Here is a 9,322-nt window from a genome sequence, read left to right on the forward strand (position 1 = left end):
GATTATCTTGTGATAAAAAATTATACATATCCAGTAAAAAAATTTGTGTTAAATTCAACACATGTTCCAACGGTCCACTCAAATTTTTGTGTTAATTTAACATAATGTGAATATGTCAAATTACGACACAAATATTATGTCCATAATTTAACACAAAATAAAGAAAAGTTTGATGATATGTGAACGAAAAATTTTGTACAACCAAAACATCTGTATAATCTATACTATTATTATAAAGCAACAGGGTTTGCAGTTTTTCTGTTCGCTATGATCTCGAAAACCAATGGACTAAATTTTTACCAAGCATATATGAAATAGGGGTAGAATTTTCCGGGGAATGTTATAGGGTGTATAGTTTTTCGTTACCGATCTTCTGGAAACCGGTTTTTTTAATTTCTTCAATTTTTCGGTAAATAATTGACGGAATTTCAAATAATTGTATATAAAACAGGGGTTGAATTTTTCGGGGAGTGCCATATAGTGTATAATTTTTTGTCACCGATCTCTTTGGAAGCCGGTATCAGAAGTTTTTCGAATTTTTTGGGAAATTCTTGGAAAGTGCCATAAAGTGTATAATTTTTCGTTACCGATCTTTTTGGAAACCGGTATCAGAAGTTTTTTGAATTTTTTGAGAAATATTTGATTGAATTTTAAAGAATTGTATATAAAACAGGGGTAGAATTTCCCGGGGAATGCTATAAACTGTATAGTTTTTTGTTACCGATCTTTTTAAAAACCGGTATTTTTTTGGAAATTGGTTACAAAATTTTTGTATACTATCTTTACTATTATCTTTACTATTATAATAAAGAGACTTGTAGTCTTTTTTTTTGTTTGATATGATTTCGAAAACTATTTGACCGAATTTTTACCAAAAGTATATAAAATAGGAGTAGAATTTTCAGTTTTTTGTTACCTATCTTTTTGGAAACCGGTATCCAAAATGTTTTCAATTATTCGGGAAATAATTGACCGAATCTTTCTGTGATGTTATTTTGTGACCCGGTATTTATTCTTTTTGAGTAGAGACTAAATAGCAATATAGCAAAAGCTACGCGTATGAGAGCCATGCATATGAGGTCGCGAGCGAAGCCGCGGGGCATGCTAGTGTTAAATATAAACGAAAAAAATGTTAATTTAACATTTTTGTATGTACAATAGAGACATCTGTATAATGTTAAATATAAACAAAAAGGATATTTTTTTTAACAAAACTACATTATTTTTATGTTAATTTTACGATTAAATATAAAATGTGTTATTTTAACATTTGATTTACTTAAATATGAATTTAAAACAAAAAAATTACACAACATAATCAAAATTAAATTAACACATAAGTATGTCACATTTTTAACACAAAAATTTTAACAAGGTTTATTTTTAACAAAAATACACAAAATTTTTTACTGTGTAGATGAGACTTTGTGATAAAGCGATATAATATAGTTAGGTAATTAGTAACAATACATTTTTTATCAAGATAAACTTTTGTTTGATCTTAATCTATTGCAAAAGACAAAGACTTTCCCATAAATATGAAAATTAAAAGATTTGGGGATAATTTTTTGCAAGTTATCAATGAAAAAATTACTTAATTACTTTAAATAAATTATAGATATGAAAAATTCTGTTATAAAGCTGTGTTAATTTATCATACGAATTTTCAACATTTATTGCGCGTGTAGCATTTATTTTGAGAATTATTTTGAAAATACTGAGTCACACTCTTATATATATATTGTAGTATATCAAGTTTAGAAACTTTATAAGTTCTCTCGACCCAAGAGACTCATAAGTTGAAGGACTGCAGGATGGACAAGAAGAAGGTCGAAGGTGGAACGCGAGACGATAAGGCTACACCACAAACATGAACCAGCAGTCTCCACCTTTTTTGCGCGTAATTTCCGTAAGATCCCATCTATCAAGTTATCTATCCCATCTATCAAGATATCTAATTTCTCAAGCATCTCCAGGATCGAAAAACGTGGAAGTTTAAGAACCGAAATTGACCGAAATTTACGTTATATGTAGATTCTTATCGTCACTAAAAGATAATATGACGTGAAATACGAGATATTAAGAGAGCAGTGTTAAGTACGCAAAATATAACATTATAAAAAATTTTTATCATAAAGAATAATTTGTAATAAAATAAAAATTAAGACAAATATTTATATGTATATACAATAACATTTTTTTATGTGTGTTTATAGCGTTGTATCAACATTTTGAGATTTCTTTATTGTTACGTTTTACGTTTATCTTGATACAGAGGAATTGGAAAATATTTCTCTACGTTAGTAGAAAAAGCGAACATGAACGTTTGCTTTTTACCTGATGATTGTTCAAACATTTGCCAACGATCTCGAGATGATATTTATGGATATGTATGAGAAGTCTGTACGTGTCTCGTTCCTCGATGCTTACTTGCTTATCACATATTGGGCACCAGGTTGCAACATATGACTATATATGTTAAGAATAAACATTTGGTTACGATGAACACGAAACAAATATTACTTTCTAATAATTATTAGATAACTTTATTTTAGCTGCTCTCTATTTTAGCTATAATTCAATTTTCTGATATTATGAGATATCTTTTATTTGGCAAATTGAGAATTATTCGTCTCGTTGTGGCAATTTGACGACTAACCTAATTAACCACGATTACACATTTAGCTTTTCCAAGATTAAAACATAAATTAAAAAGCCATATAAGAAAATTGAACCAACCTTCTTCTTTATCATGTTCTTAAGAGCGTGTATTTTTGGCTTCCTACAAATCCATCGACAAACTCAAACTTTCTGACTATGATTGATGTATAGTTACATTGACAAACTGAAGGTTCGCGTGTGAGTGGCGGATCGATACCAGCGAATCGAAGTTGTTTTTCGAAAGCGATTCCATTACGCGCACGAATTTGCTTCGACTTTTAATTTGAATCCCTCTGGAATCTGGATATTTAGTATGCAAAATAAGGAAGTTGGAGGCGAAATTAAGTATAGAAAGTGCGGATGATATACAAATTTATTATTTATCATGAATTATAATTGTAATGAATGAAAATATGTAAACAAGAAGTACAAATTGAAAGATACGTTTTCGGCAATTAATTTTTTATGCGCACGTGGAACACTCACATATATTGAATAATAAAATAATAAAATAGATGTTATTGTAATTAATAGTAAATATGTTACGAATCGCATGCATCATACGTCACGCGCGCTCGTGCAGTAAAGTCCTCGTAACCCGGATATTTTCGCGATGTGCGACTATTCTGAGTCCTGGTGCAGACTTTGTCACGTTTTACAAGTTTCTCACCAGCGCGGAAGTGCTTCGTGAAGGAAGCAATCCACGAGGTGTCGCCGAAGGAGATACGAACCGGTAGGAAAAAGGAGCTTTTCCTGAATGCGCTATGAGAGGTTGAGTCAAAAGTTTTCGCAAGCGGGAACAAAGACGCCGGTGCAAAAAAGCTCGTCACGGACGAGTCTCGCACGGTCTCGCTTCCGCTTTCACTCGCTCGCGGGAGGAAACTGCCGGTGGTAGTCGGGCGCTTGCTTCCGTCGAACTCTTTTCGCCATATATACGCTCTATTGAATCTTAGATAACGCCACGTATATAACTGTATAAGATTTCTCCTGTTTTCTCTCCCCGGCCGACCGTAAAAATTCTCTCTTCCTCTCCCTCGTCGACTTTTAGAGCGTGCCCTTGACTTCACGATGACCGGGAAAATGAAACGAATTTCCGCCATTTGCGCGAGGGTGAGAGTGAGAAAAGGAAAAGAGTGCTTTATCATAAGTACTTAATATCATGAAAAGTAGAGAGATGTCAGGTTAAAAGCTCATTCTCTCAAGCAAAACCTACAAAGACCTTGAATCATGAATTTTTGCACATTTTCGAGATAAATAAATATATAAAGTAAAACTATTTAAAAATAAAAAAAATGTTTTTTATTTTTCTTAAATATTTCCCAAATTTTGATGGCTGAAATAAGATGATTCCTCTCTCTTTTTCTCTCTCTCTCTCTCTCTTTCTTCTAAATGCTTTTCGAATATCGTGGGTAATCTCTCGATTTTATCATTATTTGACGTCAAACTTGCACGCGTATTCGTGTTATGTCGTGACTTGGCAATAAGAGAAAGCAGTATTATCTGTTCGGAGATATAGGACAGCCGATCATTAATCCCTCAACCGCGGTGACTGACGTCGTTGTGCGACGTAGCGATATAATGAAATATCATAGCGCATGTCTGTCTTTCGATATCGGACGGACTACAAGTCATTGAAAATTAACAGAGGTTCGACGCGAAAGCCCGTAATTGAATTAGTGGCCAAGAACATGTCTCTCTCTTTCTCGTTCCGGTAGTGGGTCAGGAAATCAGGTCAGGTGGAGGAAGAAGAAGAAGCAGGCAGGCGGACGTGCATGGATGGAGTAGTGCCAGGTGGTGGTAGAGGGACTCTTCGAGTACCGTTAACCGCGTCTGTATCGCGTCGGCCGTTTCTTTATGCGGACAGACGTGGGCATGAGGAGACACCGAACCCGCGGCGCCTCGTGGGTGAGAGACACCCACGTAGATGATCGTAAACAAAAGCTCCGACGCGTAAAAATTTTAGCCGGAAAAAATCGCGCGGCTTATAGGCGGTCGCTAATTGAAAGACATAATGGATGGAATGATATAGACCTAAATTGTATTCGTCATGGCTTTGAATCGATACAATCGAGAATGGCTAACCATAGCCACTGTCCGGATATCACAGTATACGCTTATATACAGCGCTTGGCGAAAGGATTTCACTTTAATCACATATTCTTTGATCAATTTGTTGAAATTTTAAGTAGAGATTTACTTGAAATTATTTTTGAGTCTTATCTTTTATTTGATTATCAATACTTTATAATGTTGAATTTTTTTTTATGTATATTATATATTCATTATACAAATCCCTCTTACACAGATTCGTACTGCGAAATTTATCCAAGTACTTCAGTTAATATCCTGTACTCTTTAACTAACCATCTTATCAGATATGACGTTATTAAAGCATCGTTTGTCTTAAGTCTAGTTTTTCCAACCTGTTAATAAACTAATTAATAATTCAATCTTATGTCTATGTTTGTATAATTTGAAGGAAAGACAAAGACATATTATATGATTCAACCATTAGTTACTTTACGAACAAGTTGAAATAACCGGCCCTTAATCGCATTGTGGCACAAAGACGACAACTCGGGCCAGGCCCCGGGCATGATGCCTTCTCGATGCAAATCTTGAGAAAATACGTTCGCGTATGCCGCCCAGGGCGTCATTGTCGACTGGGAATGTCGTGCGTGGGGTTGCGACCCAAGATCCGTCGTGATCCGATCTGAGAGAAGCTTCGCCGAGTTGAAATGTATTTTTGCATATATACGCTCGCTACATCGTGGAGGATATCAGGGGATCCTTGATGCGTCGGTTTACGGTTAAGCTCAAGCTCGTACTCATTGAGTATCCATTTAGCGGTAATACGATTTTTATAGGAAGAGTTGTTACATTTTAAGATTTTCTAAATTATATATTGATATATGAGTTTTTTTTATGAAAAAAAGTTATGCAAGAGAATATTAATTTATATATAACAATAATTAATTCAATAGGAAAAATAATATTTGTTTATCATACCTATTATGAGAAAATCGAAGAATACACACACACACACAGTGAGATAAACAATTACCCATTTAAATAGATAATTATAAGTTAAATAGATAACTTCAATTTCACCATTGTTTATACGCTTTTATGCATGATCAGACAATTCGTTATAAGAAGAATTTTTTTAATAGTATTTAGTGTTTATATATATATATATATATATATATATATATATATATATATACTTTCATCCAATATCTCGAGACAAACGTTTATTTTGAGATGCGGAATTTAATATCGAGATTTTTATAGCAAAGTCGACGTAGTTAACGATGCGAATATTTTGTTTCTTGTTATATCGGTCTTTATATATTCTCTCACGCCAATCTTCTATAGCTCGACAAAGGAAAATTTATCGTAATTAGTCTCTCCTGCCCAGCCTCGTCGATAAACGAAAGAAATATCCCGCGCGTGTCTTACTCTCAATAAATATCACCGATAAAATGCCGATAATCTCGAGTCAATTACTCGTGAAAGATACTTTGCTTCATTTACAATGAATCACGTGTTATACACACCCTTTATACTCCGCCACGTGGTCTCGAGATCCGGCGGATGCATTTCGCAGGCGGATGTATGGGCCGTATACCGCGATAGTGTCAAGTTACTGTGAGAGGAGAGAAAGGTATACACATATAAGCAGCAACGTGTTCAAGTTTCTTTAAAAACATTTTCTACAAAGTTATTATTCTATTATTCTCCATTACGAATATGTCAAATTAAATGCTTCGTAGAAATTGTTGTAGATGCATTTCATACATTATTAATCAAGACTTATACTTGACTAATATAGAGCTTTTTTAAAGCTTGTATTTTTCTTAGAACAACAGCGATTTAAGAACTTTGAATTGATTTAAATTGAAACTTTGAACAAATTTAAATTTTTCATAATGTAAATTTTGTTAATCGGACAAGAAGTATATTACTACATTTTTCGTTAGTGAGAAAGGAGCTTTGTGTGTCGCGATGCACTCTCAAGGCTCTAGTAATCCGCTCCGGAAAAATCAGGATAATTGCAGCCCCACGTCTAACAATAAGATAGAGGCAGGCAGCCAGCCAGCCATAGCGTGGCTTGGCCAAAGCCACCATGAATTTAGCGTACACACGATTGTGCCGCGCGCAAAAAGCGGTTGCACATCCAGTTGTGGATGTAATTGCGGCAGCGTGCACGACCGCGCGCGCGGTGTTTTGCCCAGTTTAGATAATTGTGGTAACAGGAGGTTAACGTGTCCTCAGTTTAAAACTTCCTTTTTTTTCTCTCTCTCTCTCTCTCTCTCTCTCTCTCTTTCTCTCTCTCTGGGAGGGGGAATTAAGTGACCAATTGAGAAATATACCTCCACCTGCCGTTCTCGATCGACACCTCGTGACGTCTCGCATTGGAGGAACTTGGCGCATCGCTTAGTTTATCAGTCACTTTCCGAATACTATAGTTCGAGTTTTTCACGGAACTCAATAAAGTTCTTTTCTATTTTACAGTTTATACTGGAAAGCCCCAGCATTCCATTATCACAACTCGACTACGTTGTCAACGCAAAATGGCTTATCTCGTCGGCTTACCAATGACAGATATTATTATCGCTTATCGCGTCGATAGAGGCAGACGCTTAAACTGAGGGTGATACCATTAGGACTACCTTGTGCCTTCTTATCGCACGAACGCCAGCAACTTAGTCATCTTCATCGTTTACGTGTGTTGCCACCACCCTTTTGACACTCATTCTCGAGTTCGAAATTATTAACACACTTAAGGTATAAAATTAGCAAAGTACTTTTAAGCAAAACATCACTATAATTGATTAACATATAAATTTTATGACAATTAAGAAAAAGAAGTATAAATGTTACTCAATGAGATAAAAGACAACCGTCATACCATAATTATCCAATAATTGTAATAACAATAAAAATATGAAAATAACGATAATGGTTCATAAAATAAAAATGATGATATTAAAGTTTTGCTGCAATGTTAACGACACAGCATCTCGCGCGAAAGTAACAACAGCTCATCGAGATATCTTACACGTAGAAACGCGTAAGAAACGAGGAAAATGGTGCGTTTTAATATGCATAAAAATACGGCTTAAGGAAACGCCCGGAGCAGAATGCTGCTTGCTGGACGACAAAGCATCGTGGAAGATGCGCGCGGAACAGGCGCGAGAAATATTACGGTACCGAGAGCGTGCACGCGCCTCGTCGTATATCTATAATAATCATTCCCCATTCAAGGCGAACGTTTCATTCGCGTGGATGCGGCACGCTCGCGCCGCAAATTGCGATAGAAGATGCGCGTGGTTGCAACGGCGACGGCGACGGCGACGGCGACGACGACGACGACTCCCATAATCAACGCTCGCTCTCGCGCTCGTGCACCGACATACTTTCCAGCTTTCTTCTTCGTTTCTTCTTATCCGATCTCTCTCAGTGGGGTGCTGCCCGACACTCGCAACGCCGCTGTAACTAACAACGAGACCGCGTCATGTATCATCTCGCCGCGTTAAAGCTGCCAGAACGAATGTGTGTGTATGTGTGTGTGTGCGCGCGCGCTTGAAAACGGATAGCAGAACGTGTTGCAGCGGCGGCACCACACATTGTAGACGACACAATTGCATTTTTCCGCGGTGTAATTTACCGGGAGATGCGCGATATTATTAGTCTTCCGAAGTGAAAGCGATTTTGGCTTGCAGTTTTATCATTCGGTCTTTGAAGTTACGTTTTAGTGCGCGACAAAGTAAAAACGGAGTACAGCATATTTATCTTTGAGGAGAAAAAATTAAATATTAAAATTAATACTAGCATTTGATATATTCAACTATGTTTTATTTTAATAACGATATGTTGTACATCAATATTGCAATTCCGAAATACACACGTATATGAGAGAGAACTGTTAGTTACTATACTATAAAAAATGTTTTTTTTTTTTAATTTTATTTTATATCAAGATTTCCCTCTGAAATTTCCCAATTTTCTCAAGAGACACTTTCTAACGAAATTTTATAACGATATTTCGAAAACTCATGCCCGCACATCGATCAATCTCGCGATACTGCCAAATATCACTCAAAAGTTTCCGCTCAACGTGAAGAAAATTTTGATGCAAAATGCAGTAGTTTAATTAATTATACGAGTTTTTGGACAAGAGAGAGAGAGAGAGAGAGAGAGAGAGAGAGAGAGAGAGAGAGAGAGAGAGAGAGAGAGAGAGAGAGAGAGAGAGAGAGAGAGAACCTGACCGGTGGAAAGTAGACTATCGCGACATCAAACGTAACGAACGGTACGAAACTTTTCGAGACTTATCAACGATCGTTGCGGGAATAAGATTTCGACTCGTCTCTTTTACTACGATATATGCGGGGATTTTATGACTGCGGGGCGGCTCTCTCACGTTACGGTGCTCGAAGAAGCTCTCGAGTCTTCTGTCGAGTTTTACGTATCGCCCCGACTTATTCTTTTTACTGCATGCTTCTCCGCTATTTCGGATAGGGACTTCAGGATTTAAGACGAACATTTTCCGGGTAGTTCCGGCTTTTTTTCCAAGCACGTCGTCGCTCCCGAAGGACGCGCGAAAAAGTCGCATGAAGTTATATCTCCAAGTTATACAACCAAGAATCTCCATCAT

At 36.4% G+C, this 9,322-nt stretch overlaps 1 long non-coding RNA gene across 1 annotated transcript in view; it reads left to right on the forward strand.

Moving 5' to 3' along the window:
• LOC143898411 (uncharacterized) overlaps nucleotides 1-7,641 on the forward strand; it is a 34,082-nt gene extending 26,441 nt beyond the window's left edge. The window contains exon 3 of the long non-coding RNA XR_013257198.1: nucleotides 7,180-7,641. This is a non-coding gene — a long non-coding RNA (uncharacterized LOC143898411). The remainder of the gene's footprint in view (nucleotides 1-7,179) is intronic.
• The last annotated feature ends 1,681 nt before the right edge of the window (nucleotides 7,642-9,322 follow it).

Source organism: Temnothorax americanus, unplaced genomic scaffold (genome assembly GCF_048541705.1).
Source record: "Temnothorax americanus isolate GAGA-0224 unplaced genomic scaffold, ASM4854170v1 Scaffold23, whole genome shotgun sequence".
NCBI lineage: Eukaryota > Metazoa > Arthropoda > Insecta > Hymenoptera > Formicidae > Temnothorax > Temnothorax americanus.